General features: G+C 45.7%; 1 long non-coding RNA gene across 1 annotated transcript in view; it reads right to left on the minus strand.

Annotated features, from left to right (window-relative positions):
- LOC140215208 (uncharacterized) overlaps positions 1 to 15,168 on the minus strand; it is a 59,066-nt gene extending 43,898 nt beyond the window's left edge. The window contains exon 1 of the long non-coding RNA XR_011892146.1: positions 15,087 to 15,168. This is a non-coding gene — a long non-coding RNA (uncharacterized lncRNA). The remainder of the gene's footprint in view (positions 1 to 15,086) is intronic.
- Between the last annotated feature and the right edge of the window lie 1,053 nt (positions 15,169 to 16,221).

Below are 16,221 nucleotides of genomic sequence, written 5' to 3' on the forward strand. Positions count from 1 at the left end.
GCCAAATCACTAGACAGTCCTATACGACGACTTCCTTTTCCGGGCGTCTGCCACAGCGCCGACATGCGAGACCGCACTCTCCCGTTCACCACACCGCCGTCAAAACAATGGCAGTGGAACAACGTTCCCTACGTTCTCTGCGACTGTTTCTAGACTTGGTTTGCTGGTGCTAGCTCTGTCTCCCTCTTCCCTTCTTTCTCTCTTTTCAGCCTGTTAACTCTTCGTTAGCACAGCATAGCAAATCGTAAGGGCGTCTAGTCGACGGTAATGCGTTATCATTCAATAAATACAACTACAGATCATATTGTCGCTGTCGAAATGAGTTACGTATGAGGCGTACACCGGCGGGCTTCGGCTTTCGCGCTTCCCTATGATTGTGTAGAACCGTTTTTCCGCCTACTTGGGTGACTGATACTCCATGGTCGAATGGGTAGCGCATCAGGTTGGCTTTGCTGAGGGGACAGGCTTCGAAACCAACCGTCGTACCAACTTGGGTGGCTTAGTATGTGACAATGTTCACATATCATCATCAGCCTATCTTTATTTGCACTGCAGGACGAAGGCCTCTCGTACCGATCCCCCAGCGGCACGTGATGTACCTACGTGCCACTCTTAAACAAACTTTTTTTCAGGTCGACATGGGCCACTGTAGATACAGAACAGGATATGTACCGCTGTCCAATGAGACTCTTTTACGAGGATTTGGTGCACTGGACGATCTTTGCAGATCTTCGACGAACCTCTTTGATGCCAACTTGGGTCACAGGGTATCGCCGAGTATGTATGTAGTGCCTTTCAATGAACGTGACTCAATGTCAGTAGGCGAACGTCACCGCCTAAATAGACCCTGTCTCCACTTTCCCCGTTTAGCCCCCGCAATCGAAATTCCTTCTCTGCGTTCTCGTCTACCGCAGCCGGAGGATCGCGTTTTTGCTGACCGGCGCACTTACGGTGACGGTTTCGCGCGCTAGCTGTTGCGTTTGTGTTGTTGTGCGCCGTGGATAATTTTGCGCAATCAGCACCAGAACACCTGATTAGCAGTATGAGTCAGTGTCGCAGTCACGAACACTGAGGCAGACACGAGAGGATGAAAGAGCATCATCGCAGCGAAGAAACACGGTAACAAATGACACAGTTTCATTCTTTGCGCGCAAGTGTAGCCACAAGTAGGGAACTACGTCTATTCTGCTACGTTACGAGGTAAAAAAAAAAAAAAAAACACGCGCACATTCAATTTCTATGTTTTATTATTTCTTCAACATTTATTTAGTGTTTTAAGAAACATTTCCCGCAAATGACTGATGTTGCCTTGAGTAATTGTCTATGTCACGTGTGACTGTGAATGCCCTGCAGCACTGCAATATAGGTAGGCGCACTCCTGCGAGTGACGTCGACTCCCCGGCTGGGAGTGCGGGGTCCTCGACGAGAAGGGCAAAGGGCGTTTGGTTTGAAACTTAAGCTCTTTCCGTGGCACGTAGGGATGTACTGCTTTGCATACACGGTCCTTAGCGCATATTGTATGCACTGCGCCTCTCAGCTCAAGATGGCCAAACCTGGTTAGGGGCCGTTAAATAGATAACAAAACCATGACTCCCGAAGTCTCGACGCCAAGGCTACACTTCGTGTCCCCCGGGCCAACGCGCCAGTCCGAGCAATCAGAGCAGAATATTCGAAAATTGAATGACATGATCACCTCGATGGCAGCAGACTTCGGCTACTCGACGCGGGACACAGGTGCGCTGGCTTTGGACAAGACGGCTACAGATGAGGGGAGGACGTGGCGCGGAGGTGGCAGGGCATCTAGCTCGTCTTCTCAACGCCGAGTAAGCGAGAGGGCGTTCTTCCCGCAGCCTCCAAGGGGCTGGCCAGTGCTCTGGACGGCGGGAGCGGCCCATGATGGCCCTTAGCTGTGACTACACCAGCACAACGGCCAGTGCGAGCGACCCGTGGCTTCTTTCGGCTGCATACTGGGGGCTCCCGTGCGGTACGACGTGGTACATCGCTCTGGCGCCAATAGGGCACGAGCCATGCTAACTTGGCCACAAGGAACGATGGTGGCGCCCGTGGCCAGCTATGATGCGGCGGCTGCAGCTTCCTGAACCATGGTTGTGGGTCTGCAAGCAGCGGTGGTGCCAAAACTATTATCGCTGTACGGTCACGGCGCTTTCGCAGTGTCACGTCCCTCACGAGCCGGCTACTGCGAAGCTCTTGTATTATTTAAACAGAGGTTGTACGTACGCGCAAAGCCGCCTTGTCTCTCTCACTAAGGAAATAATCAACAGGTATTCTATTTTAAAAACTGCGATAGAGGGAATTCAGTCAAGAAATTGTAGCTTTGGTGCGCGATGCCTATAAATATATGTGGCCACAACGTTGGCAAAAGGTCCCCCTACAGCCTTGCGCTTTGGGACCTCCTTCTGTATAACTTGTTACTGTGATTTTATATTCTTGAGTGAATAAATAAAATTCTTCTTCTAACAGAACATGGAACGTCGCCAGTCACGTCACGGTCATTACAAGATACTGCATCCCGTTCTGAGGCAACATTAGACTGGTTTCGTCCAGAAACCTTATGTCGTTTCAGAAATATTCCGTGGCGCCATATATACTCTGAAATGCGAGCAGGTAGTAGGATGAATCTACAATATGGCGCTGCTTGACTGACGAGCGCAGTAATCAAAGAGATAAGGTTTGCGGCTACGGTATTTAAGATAAGAATTGCAAAGGCGGACAGCAACGAATCCAACGAGTCGAACAAGATCATTTCGGCCTTATTATATTACAAACGTGTTGTTCCAGCGTCCTGATAATAGACTAAACTACCAGACTATCGCTAAATGTTGAAGAATCGACACGTTGCCACCGGTTGGCGCCAAACCAACATCTTTCGCATGACGCGTGTGATGATCTACGGTCTGCTTTATTATATCATTCCTTTAGTGACGGCGAATACAGAACATGTCTTTTGAGCCTGACGTCTATCAATTAAATGAAAAGGCTTAGGCTTTGGATAAGTTGAAAGGGTACCACGGCCCCTTTCAACTTTTTTTACAGTCACGTTAAACGCTAGACGTAAAACAGGTACGTCCGACCCATCTCGTTGGCTTTGGCATCCCTTACGTCGATATACGTCCTGCATAATCATGCTGAACAGCTAAGTAGATGCTTCCTGGGCGCATATGCTCACTCTATGTGTATTGCAGTGTAGCGTGCCGTCTTCCGAGGGTGTATACGCCGTTTGAGACCAACAAAAACACATTTCATTAAGTGCCCTTCGACACTAGTGTATGGCTACGTCCACTTCTCGACAATACACGAACAATGCAATAACGCTCCATTACCGATGCACTTACGTGGCTGGTGCAACGTGGTCCGTTTTGCAGGATTTATCGATTACAAAACATGTTGAAGTCAAAGCTGCGATCCACAAATTAACAGGAACGTTAACCAACTCAAGCAGAGAAGCGAAACTCACTTCCGAACTGTCAGCTACGCGGACCACTCTCCAAGTCGTCTTACGAACGGGAGTGACAGACACTTATCGTACTGCTGCAACTAGAGTAGCGTTCAGGGCGTGTAATTCACCAAGCCCATCGACTACGCCCTCAGGTTGTAGAAAATGAAGGGAAAAGGGTTTATTTAGCTTAGTTCCACGGCTTCTTCTACACTTCCATGGCTATAATCTCATCCTTTGTTCTAATTTCTTCGTTTTTTTTTATTCTCACTTTAATTCTTTCAGCAGTCCAGGGGCGCTATAACGTAAGATTATTCCGAGCTTTTCTATTCCAATTCTGCAATCAGCCCTCTGCGATTGGTCAAAAACTTGTTTTGACCACACCTAATTCACCTGTCTGTCACGAGACGTCACGAAAACCGCGATAGCTGCCCATCTGATATGACGTATACACATTGATTATGCATGACTTGACCAAACAAAAGAAAAATAGTCATTTCTGATCAACCCCTTTTCGCCATTAGCCCTCGGTTATTAGTCAAAAGTCTTCGGGCTGCACCCACTTCACCTGCCTGTCACGCGACGTCATAAAACCGCGAAGACTCACTGCGTCAAAGTTACGCGTACGCGTTAAAGATGCATTAATTTGCCGAACAAAACTGAATTTTCTTCTGAATAGCCGCTGGCTGCCCTGTTCCGAAAGGAATAAAAGATGGCTGCCGCCGATGTCTCAGGCACTGGCTACTCGCGCCTGCCGGAGAGCATGGCTGGAATAAACCTTTTTGCGTGGCCTTTTAACGTTTTCGAGCACATTCGGCATGTTTACGACATCGTTGTGCCAACTCTTTGCTGAGCATCCGTTTCAGAATCATTCTGAAGCTTCCGTTGCATTCCGCCGCTATTTTCGACCAGGCACCGCAAGCTATGTAAGAAAAAGCGGACCAATCACACGCGCCGGCGCCACCCTTTTGATCAGGTTATCGATTTTCAGTGCAGTGGCTCGGCCCCATCGAATCCCTCTCCACCCGAGCGTGCGGTTCGCCTCTTGTCAGCAAATTAGATAAGACAAGCCGCTAAGTGAAGACAATGTTATTCGTTTTTCAAGCAAAATAAAGTGACCTCCTCTGAACGAGGAGAGTGTTTGATTGGTCTGTTCAGACAACCATGCGGGCGACCGCGGCGCTTACATAAATTTAACGTCAGGAGATTGGAATAAAAACATATCGGAATAGTTTTACGTTATAGGGCCCCTGGCAGGATAAAAGAACAGCGAAGACGCCACGCGGCCGCAGACCTTCACGCGCCGCGAGCCAGTGCGCGGGACCGTGCTCTCAAGCGGCTCAGGAATCGGAACCAGAACGAAGCCAGGGCCGCTATTTTGTAACGATGCCTTATGCCTTATTCTATGCTATTCTTTTCATCAACCACGCACGGCCGCCTGATCCCGTTGATAATGTGGGCAGACCGTCGCTCTGACCACTGGCCAAGCGCGAAAAGCCTGAAAAAGCATAGAATCGGAAAAGGCATCGCTACAAATTACCGGCCCAGCACGCCAACGTCAGGTCAACGCCCAGGCATGCAGCGGAGCACCAGCGCGGCGCCGCGAGTGAAGAGGGCCAGCGACGAGGCCAGCACGTCGTGCGGAGCCGATGGGTGGCCTTGCCGATCACCGGTCTGCCGAGGAGGGCCGGCGTCTTCCCTGCACTTGGCCTGGGACTGGCCAGTACTCCGGCAGCCGAGAGAAGCCCAGGAAGCCCACGACCGCGACTACGGCGCCACAACGACCACCGCGTACGGTACGGGTGCTCTGACGGCTGCATCCTGGGGCCTCCCTCGCGGACTGGCGTGCGATGCGGCCCGGGCACCATGAGCGCACGGGCCATGCTGCCACCGCAACGTCAGCGCGGACGACGCCACAAGGCCCGGGCCCAGGGACGACGCGGCGGCCGCTTTTGGCGGCTCTCAAATCCGTAACCAACCAGACTCGCGAAGCCTGGTTGCGGACCGGACAAAGGCGGCCCCAGCGACACTCATCGCGCAACGCGACCTCCGTGGCCGCGTACACCACCACGGCATCCACGTGCCGGCTACACCGACGCTCTTGTAATATATGTAAATACAGATCGTACATACGTGCCCGGTCGCCTTCTTTCACTCGTCACTCTCTGTGTCGACAAGTAACTGCCAACCTACAGCGTTCCTTCTTTTTCTTTTCTTTTCTTTTTCCAGCAGGGCGTGGGACACCATCGGTCGCGTCAGCGGAGTGATGAGACAACACTTTGAGCTCTTTTATATGCTAGTAGCTTGTAGAAAATCTCACGCACAACAAAATGTTTACGCCGCATTTGCGTTCTTCGTGTGATGCCTTTGTGCCAATCACTTTACAGCTAAGCTAAACGTTAATAATAGGTAAGTCCGAATAGAAAGATGAATAGCCTAGAATGTGTTTTAGTCAATTGGGTAATAAGCTACTACTTTCTATGGAGGTCCAGCTGCTTGGGAAAGTTGGGTTATTCACCTATCAATAAGTGAAATTAACCCGAGAAAATTCGTACGCAAACCACACACTTCTCTTTTTCTTTTCATTAACTTGAATCAATGCGCCTTCAAACGGTATGTTGCTATGACAGTCGTCTCTAATATTTACTGCTTTTCAAATTGCATTAGTTTCTTTTATATTATTGTTGTTAATGCATAAAGTATTCATCTCTGACCCCTTCGATAGTCTTTAAAAGCGAGATATTTCCCTGTACTTATAAGATTTCTTTTATAGCTACAATAAAAAACGCGTTTGGAATGTTGATGCGCATGTTAAGATACATGTCCCATATTATGTATCTAAACAAGCTAGCGAGCAGCATTCTAAAATTGAACTCTGACGGATGACATAACGTTTATTTTCTTTATTTTACTGCATGGGGCAATTGTTTTATAGCAGTACTGGTAACTGTTCGTGAGGTAAGATAACGTTAAATCTGAAGCCACTCGCTGCAGGCCACACACGCCTAGTTTCTTATTACGGCGTTGAACCTAATACGACCAACTTCCTTTCTCCATTTTCACAAGCGGCCACGCTCACAAGGAGAAGCTGTGGTCAAGCAAACACCTGCTCCCGTTGAAGGCCAGAAGTCGCCCTGTTTTGTTCCAGTACCGATTTCGTAGTTCAGTCTGCCTCTTTTAATAATTTTCTGAGTAATTTGCATGCCGTTATTTATACCGAGAGCGCGGTGCGTTAATCATCTGACTTGGTGAATCATATGATTTTATGATTTTGTTATTATCTGTGCATGTTGTTCTTATTTTACATGCCTCAAGGGATAATTATTGATTTTTCTGCCTGCTTTATTGCAATGTATATGCACTGCAATTTCTTTTTGTACGCTGTATTCAGATGTATTGTACGCCCTGCTGAATCAGATGTGTTGACATTGCTTGTTTTATTTTTTTTTTCTCCACTCCTGTAATGGCCCTAAAGAAAGGGCTGGCAGTATCAATAAAAAAAGAAAGAAAGAAAGAAAGGAGGAAAGAAAGAAAGAAAGAAAGAAAGAAAAAGAACGAAAGAAAGAAGTACAAACAACCACACAGCAAGCAAGCTGTTACGGATATTGCACTGTATTTTCGGATTCGTTACGACTCGTATTAATTCCTACTCAGCCGCATTGACTCGGACTCATATTCGCCGAAGTAATACTCATCCAGGCTCATAAGAACTTCCCCTCACGGTTTGGTCCAAGTCTTAGTAAGGTGACGTTTAAGTGAGTTTAGCGAGCTATGTATACATTCCATGGCATATTAGCTAATAATAATGCACAAGAAACATTGCATATGAGTCCTTGTTCTATTGCATGAAAATTAAGATAATTGTAGACATTGCAGTTAGTTTTATCGAATTTAATTGAACATTGCGTGAAAGCTTGCCCTCATGTCGATTTCAAAAAGTGCGTTGGATCTGAATAATACTTTGGCCGATGGTGCTGACTATCTTGACAATTTTGCTTCTTGGTGGCCATTTTTCACACATTTCAACACTAAGCTGAATAAGTGACGGTGGTGGAATATATTAAAAAAAACTCTTACATCACTACAAGTACAACAATGAGAACATGATACGAACGTGCGCTTAATAAGATGCAGACGAATGCTAAATACACGTACAAACGAAATCGAGCTCCCGCCCAGTTGGCCGCCACTTACCGAAAAAACAAAATAAGCGCAGGCAAGCACTGCAATGACATCACACATTACGATGCTGCTTGCCGGATCCATGTACTGTAGGAGAAACTTACGTGGAACATAGCAGTCAGCTCGAGCTAGCAGCTACGGACGCTGTTAAAATTCTGCAGCCGGCAACTCAACCACTCAAGCGTGTTCAGTCGGTACTTGTACTTAGGCACACTTGTCTATACCTTAACAATTTAATGTGATCTCGTCAAAAATTTTATAGTGCTTGGATTCTGAAACTTGCACAGGTAAAACGTTTTATGGCACTCTTGTTCATGAAGAAATATCATAAAGAAGCTTACAGATATTGTCATTGCTTAACACAGGCACGTACCCAAGGGGGGGCCCGGGGGGGCCCGGGCCACCCCCGAAATTAAGACGCATGCCCCCCCCCCCCCCTCCCCCCCTTTTCTTGCCCACGCCACCACTTCTCACACACATTCCTAAAGCGCCGCCAAATCAACGTTGAGACTTGACAGCTATTCAGCAGTGAACATTTTGTTGCCTTTTTCACTCCTTTTCGATGGCGGTAGTTATCGGCGTCTCCTGGGATGTGAAGGCCAGTTTCCTCATAAATTCGGTGCCCGCGCGATTAACTCGAGATGCATTCAGTTGTCACCGTCTATCCAATGGTCACGCGCATCGTTGTTCCTTCTTTAGTTAAACCTTCTTCGCCTAGACTGATCCGGGGACCAGGAAAGGGATAGAGTTCGTGGTCAGCTGGTCTGTATGCACGTGGAACGAGTTGCGGACAGAGAAAATGCCAATTGCGTTTAACTTTTCTTTTTGTTTCATTATTTCCTCGAGTGACGGCTCGCCGCGACGCTGAGAGATCCTCGGAACCATATACCCATGATATGGGTTAGATAACGTGGAAAATAAAATCATGCGAGACAGCGTCCATCATCAAACCCTGCAATAACCCTTAAACTCATAGGCAATATGACTGTCACCCGTTAACTCATCTGGTTTTTCTCTCATTAAGAATCTCAAGGAGTTGAGAAATTAAGCGATCTACTAAGAGAGAGGGCCGAGACAACAGCCAAACAGGAAGGAAAAGCGAAAAATTAAGAAATTTAGCCATTCATTATGAAAATATTTATGGATCAACATCTCCTTATTTAAAAAGGAAACAGTGAAAACGCCGCCGGAAGTGGAGGACTATTCCGTGTGTTCTGAATGACGCTTCTACAGTTATCATTAGAGCCGCCTAACGTAGCCACTTCTCTGCTGTGTATATGTAGGCGTTTTACTAACCTTCCGCGGTGGAAGCAGTATGTCTAAAATCGCATCTTCCTGCGCCATACGCGGCTGTACGCGATTGGCGGCCACGCATCGTTACGTAACTTCCCAAATAACAATACGAGTCGGTTGCGGCACTTGTTAGAGCAGTAAACGAGGGATCCAAAAGAACTGTGATTGTTCCGCAAATATATATTTCTGTATAATTCTTCCAGAGTTAATTCAAAAAGCGCTACTATAGTCGCATACAACTTAAGTCTGCAATGAAGCTCCGCCCACGCCCTCATAACAGCCAGCCACTGTTCCTCCGCGAGGCTGCAAATAATTCGTACTTTAAACTCTTTCTGTTACCCAAATAAGGCGGTAACTACAAAAGTAAAGTTAGCGCGTAATTTTATAGCTTTGCCCTCACCTATTATAGTGGAATGGTGAATGTCTAATTCCTAATTGAACTGGAATAACATGCTTGCTTCGCTACAACTAATTGTAAAGTTTAACTTCATTTGGCAGTGAAGTTTCATGAGTAAAGCGGCTGCAGCAGTGAAATGAACTGCACCGCAGACTTTAGAAGACTCCATAGTTTTGTCCATGTCTTTTGCACACCTCATTGCTTCTGCCGACGAAAACACTCTTCAAGAACAGCAGACGCTCCGGAGATGTCAAGTACAGTGCCATTTTGAAAAGGCCGCATGACGACGATTTTGTTTTCTTCTGTGATTGGCTGGCGGAGTAACCTAATTCCGAGCAGTCCATGTGCCTTTGTTGCCAACTGCTGTTCTTTTAAGTTCTATTCTACTAAAGTAAGCTTTATTTTAAACTTTTGCTTCTTTACTTGCTCTTGGCAGTGTTCTTTCTGCGCTTCTTTCCTGCGCGAGTCCAGAACCACGTCAAATGGAGAGAGAGAGAGAGAGAGAGAGAACACATTTATTTGTCATGAGATTGGGTGCGAGGAAGTAAAGGAGAGGTGTATCGCACAGGCGTACGTGTAAAATAAGCCTTATTTCATTTCTCTTTTGTGGGTTTATGCGTTTTTACGGCGAATGGTGGGTGTTATTCACATTAGTACTAGTAACGGTACGCCCCCCCCCCCCCTCATTTGCAGAGAGAAGTTACCTTGGGTTGGGGCCCCCCCCGAAAAAAAATCCTGGGTACGTGCCTGGCTTAACACTTTCCCTCAGAACAATATGCACTCTGCTGTTGATATTTATTTATTTATTTATGATACCCTCAGGGTCAATAGGCATTACAGAGGGGAGTGGTATAAAATAGAGAAGAACAACAAAATTTTAACCACAAGAAGCACCACAATGTTTCGAATCATGCGATAATACTAATGAAGAGGTAGAATACACGTTACAAAAAAGACTACATATACAAAGAAGCAGTGCAGTGTTTCTAATTCCACAATAATAGCTATAAAGAGCCAGAATACAACAAGATGCTACAGAGCATTCATTAATGAAGTCACAAATTTTTCATGATCTGAAATTATTACTACCAATTTCTGAAGGCAACTCCAATAATTTGATGTTCGTGGTATGTAGGACTGTAGGAATGATTCTGTTTTACACAACGGAATGCCAACTTTATGAGCATGATCCAGACGATGCAAAACGTAATGGGGAGGAAGTAGCGGTAAATCGCGCAGGTAGGGATGATGATACAGTTTGTGAAAAAAGCTTAAGCGAAGCATCGCACGTCGAGAAACAAGCGTAGGTAGTTTAAGGTTAGCTTTCATTACCGTGATGCTCGCGATTCGATTGTAATTAGAAAGTATAAAACGGACCGAATTATTTTCCACGATTTCGAGCGAATGTACCAAAGTATTATAATGCGGATCCCAAACCGAAGCGGCATATTCTAACTTAGGCTGAATGACTGTTTTATGTAGCATTAGTGTGCTACACTAATGCTACGAGAGACGAAGGCTATTTCGCAAAGTCACGACGAAGATATCCGAGCATGCGATTAGTATTGCAGAGAACATGAGAGATGTGAGCATTCCATATTAGATTGCTACTGATGTGAACTCCGAGGTACTTATATGAAGATACGCTGTAGAGTAGCTCATTATTTAGGTGATCAATGGGTAAACTAGTAATCTTTCTAGACAATCGCATGAATTTGCCTTTTTTAATATTTAGTTCCCTAAGCCATGTATTACACCACTCAAACACTGCGTTAATGTCAGCTTGAAGAAGAGCGGCGTCGTTTGGACCTTTGATTTCTCGGAATATTGCGCAATCATCGGCAAACAAATCAACGGATGAGGAAACGCAAGATGGTAAGTCGTTAATATAAATGAGGAAAAAAAGAGGACCGAGCACTAAGCCCTGCGGGACACCAAAATGGACTGTGCATTCTTCCGAATTCGAGCCTTTAGCTGAAACAAACTGAGAACGATTAGCAAGAAAACCTTCAATCCAGATTAAAATGAATGGACCGAGCTTAAGTAGTCGTAAATTATAAATGAGCAGTTTGTTACAAACTTTGTCAAAGGCTTTATAAAAGTAAAGAAAAATGCAGTAAGCCAAGGACCTATTGTCAAAATGGTGTTTAGTTTGTGTACAAAAAGTATTAGTTGAGTTTCAAACGAGTATGATTTGCTTAATCTATGCTGTGATGGTGCGAAAAATGAATGCGACTCCAAAATGTAGCCAGGTGAGAAGCCAAGATATGCTCTAGTATCTTACAAGGTATACTTGTGAGCGAAATCGGTCTGTAATTTAGAGGGGACTGCTTGTCGCCTGATTTCTGGAGTGGAATTACCTTCCTGAGTTTCCACTCGGATGGAAGAAAACCATCGTGCCATGATGGCTGGGAAATTTTAGTTAAGGTGATTGGTGTCTAGCAAACTGTGAGTTGAAGGAATTTCAGATTAATCTGATCACTACCCTGCACAGAGGATCGTTTTAGTGACCTAATTATGCTTGCGACACCATCACAGCTGATAATGAGTGTGGCGGAGTGGAATTCTTGGGTAACGAAAAATGTTTCGCGAAAACTTCATTTGGTACTCCGGAACACTGGTTGGCCGGTATAGCCTCACCATTAAGGTCACTGAGCGCTATTATATTATTGACTTTAAAATAAACCAGGCGCCAAAATTGTTTAGGGTTAGTTTTAAGTATAGAAGGTAATGTGCTGTTTAGGAAGTTATCTTTGGTGTCTGTTAGGGCCTGTGCGTACTCATCGACATTCTGTTTGTAGGCTGACCAACAAGCATTGGTACGGCTTAGTTTAGCTGATTTAAACAGGCGCTTTTTTTATTAGACAAGCGTTTTAGCAGACGATTATACCATGTTCTTTTTTTTTAATTATAGGTGATCGCGTAAACATGGATGTGCCTATCTGTTAATTCAGTCCCTTTATTAACAAAGCTACTCCAGTTTGACTGAACATTACGGCATTCAGATTCACGCAGGTATTCATCAAGGAACACTGCGAGTTCATTATTAATTGAAAGAAAGTCAGCCTTGTATAATTTCTTAATGTCTTGATCTTTTTAATCGGTTTAGGTCGCTCGAGGCAAATTTTAATGAAAGCATGCAATGATGACTGATACGTGGCAAGCATGTTATGTCGGAAATAAAATCGGGTGGGGTAGTACAGACAAGGTCAAGTGTATTAGAAACATACGCGGTTATTCTTCTTCGTTCCATCACGATTTGGGTCAGCGAAAAGGTATTGTACAATTCTAAGAATGCTTGCGCCATAGAGGAGTTAGGATACAGGATACAGTTAGGATACAGTTAAAGAATACAGGGAGGACTCACCTAATCTACAGCCACCACCTAACGGCGTCTCTCAGGGCCGTTTCGGTCGTTTTCGGCAATGTCGCGTCACACATTACATGATAGGGGATTCACGTGTCATCAATACTTCATTATAGTTGTGTTTAGCGATAAATGCTGCATATTTAATAGTATTGAAATGCATTCGAGACAAATATTCGCTGATGCAGGAAAAATACACTTCGTTGTTGCAATGAGAAATACACGGGCAATATGGTATTTTTGTGATGTCCTTAATGTAAAAAGAAAAATGTATAGCTAATACCTAATGCCTTACTGCGCATGCCTCAGCGTAACCGTTCCTCATTTATTTACGGCTTTGAGCCCACTGTGAGCAACCTCTTCTTTATTTATTTAAATATCTTCACATTTACCTTACGGATTAAAGTTACCGGCACTAAGCGTTTCATTGTCTCACAAAAGTGAGTGTTCTCGCACTTTTTCATCATCGGTTGAATTTCGCTGTCCGAGATGTCAGCAGTGACTATAGTTGCCAACACCGAAGAGGATTATGCACCACCCTGGCCTGTGATGCCGTTTGTGCTTTCATACAATCTACTCAACGAAGTTGTTTTTGAAAGATTTTTTTTTTATCCAATACGTAATACTTCAAAACGTTAAGGAAAAGTTAAAGCACAAGCTTCTTGGACAATCACTCAGCGTGGGTACGAGCTATAATATGAGGCCATCATCATCGTCGTCATCATCGTCGCCTTTCACGCGCCGCGAGCCAGCACCCGTGCCCGTGCGTTCCCAGAAGACCCAGAATCAGAAGGAGAAGAACGCGACCATGTCCACTGCAGAACAGCCTCTCAGCTCAGCGTGGAAGGCCTGCTCGTCGCTTCCCGCCGCAACTGTCCGAGATAAGGCGAGATCGTCGCGGATAGGGGGCGGCGGCCACCGATCGTCGCCGGTGCACCGAGGAGACGGGGTGAACTCCTTACCGCAGCCGTCGTGGAGCAGGCCTGTCTCCCAGAAGCCGGGGGCGGACCAGGAAGCCTTCGATTGCGACCACGGTGCGGCAGCGACACCCCCGGGTGATGTCGGGGTTCCTACGGCTGCAGAAACCTCGGAGCTCCCGCGCGGACCAACGTACGACGCAACCCTGGTGTCAGGGCGCGGACTATGCTGTGACAAAGGCTGCGGCACGGCGAGCATAGCCACGACCGCGCCCTAGGATGACGCGGTGGCTCCGGACGCTTGGCACGGACACTCGAGCAGCGTGACAACTGCCTCGACAGATGTGACGCTGCGGTCCCGCATTGTGCTGCGTCGATTCACATGGCGGCTGATCATTGCGGCTATACGGCGATATAACGCCTGCTGCACCCACGCTCGTTGTAAATTACGTAAATATATATGTTGAACACACGATACGCCGCCTCGTTTTCTTCACTCTTTAGGCGAGGAACAACGTATGCCACATTTCAAAGTACGGTGTTCGGTATTGACCGAGTTGGCGGCATAAAAGGCGTGGTTGCTGCTTTAGTCTCAAACCAACAACGCGCCAATGAAGCTTGCAACGCTATCAGTCACGTCCGCGCCATCGCGAGACGACGTTCTCCGTTCTGGTCGTAACATCACAGGGGGCCGTTCAGGCGGCGCTTGAGGCTATACAGACATTCAGGCAGCATCCCTAGTGAAAAAAAAAAAAAAAGAAAACTCGTATTCTCCATACCTCCTATATCGAAAAGGACCAAATGACATATAGGAAAAAACGGGTTTTTTGTGTGGAATACTATATATGTTTCATATTGGATTATTCTATGCGCGAGTTATGGCGCACAGGAATTTTTCGATAGGGATGTGTGTTAAAAGGGAGCAGATGACGGGGCTAATCTGTAAAAAGAGTTGCTGCTTGGTATAATGTGAATGTTTAAATGGGTGTGCGCTGATATGAAGCGAGACGAAGCCTGTAGCTGTGGTGTAGACCTAGGGCATACACTAAGTCACCTTAAATGAAACGAAAGAAACGTGAAGTGAAAGTCGACAAATGTTTTGGCTAACACCGAAAACGACCTGTACTTGGAAAACTAACTTTGATTGAATTCGTTAGTAATTTGCAATAAAACAGCGTGGGCGCCTTTTAATTTGGTGAAGATAAACAACAAAAAGTCACAAAAAGAGGATCAAGACCAAAGTACATGTAGCAGAGATGAGTATTATCAGTACTGTACTTTACAACAGGTATGACATATGAATATGTCGGTATTGTCATTATCGATCACGGAAACGAATATACTCTGCAGTATAATTATCGAGGCCCGATTACAAACCATTTGAACACTAACACTAGATTTCGCCGAAATCATCTTTCTGAAGAACAAAGGCAAATAAAACTGAAGCTAAGGTAGACATTTAACACAGTGGAAGACCTAGCTTGCAAAGAAAGCCTCTCATCGAAATCACCTGTATTACGTAGAAATAATAATGTCCTCGTTCTAGTGTTAGCTACGCAGTGCGGGACCTTCACAACGAAGTTACATGTATAGCGAACAATTTCAGAGGCCCCAATCACTTCGTTATGGAAGCGTTGGAGTGTATAGCCGTTAACACACTGTATCGACCGTCCGTCGCTTCGCTGCCCCCACTTATCGGAAATACAGTTCACGTCGCCGCGGGGGTCATTGCTCCCTGCTTTTTCCCGGAACCGAGGTGGCTGCCCGACTGCAGCGTCACCACAGCCACTTGTCAAACCTGTTTTTACTATTTAATAGAGCCAGCCGACTCTCCGTTCCCAAGCTGCCAAAACGTGTATTTCTTGCCTCCGCAAACCGAACTCCCAAAATGCACTTTTGCAAGAATAATAGGTGCCGTACTTTACGTCGTCAGTACAATGGTCTCACCTGCTAAGTCACGTGAAACTGTAATACCAGGAAAGTCCCATGTACCCACAGAAAAGTATATTTACAAAATCCTTTGCAAGTCACTAAAAGACTGCAGTTTGTCGATTGCAGTCTTTCAGAAACTGACGACTGCGACCAAAGCCTAATTTTAAGAAGTGCGTAATTACTATCTGCTGACTGGCTGAGGCCATCAAAGTGGCCTTCGTACTGACAAAACAATAACGTTGAAAAAAACGGTGGGGGTTCCAAGCATATAATTTGGTCGAGGGAACTATGCGCGACTGTTCAATTACGCTGTTCCTCGTGGATTCCGGCCTTCTGGCATGGCGACACTTATGCCACTTGTTCTTGCAGGCACTGCAATGACTTCGCTAGCCTAGACCATGTGCTCTGGCGTTGCCCCTCGTTACGAGGCACAGAACAAATCAATGAGGACAAGTGGTTCTCCGCTATCAAGAGCCTCAGGACCTTCATTAAAGTTTTCCATTCATCCATCCATACATATTGGGTGTTACAGACTCCTATTCATCTTAGCGTCACGCTTCATATAAATTCTCACAGTTTATATCGCGGAAAATATTGTTCTTAAATAAATTAATTGTGACGGTAAAGCCCTTACCAGATCAAAGAAAATGGAAGTGATTAATCTTATGCACATGCGGAT

The sequence above is a fragment of the Dermacentor andersoni genome, chromosome 1, assembly GCF_023375885.2.
Source record: "Dermacentor andersoni chromosome 1, qqDerAnde1_hic_scaffold, whole genome shotgun sequence".
Taxonomy (NCBI): domain Eukaryota; kingdom Metazoa; phylum Arthropoda; class Arachnida; order Ixodida; family Ixodidae; genus Dermacentor; species Dermacentor andersoni.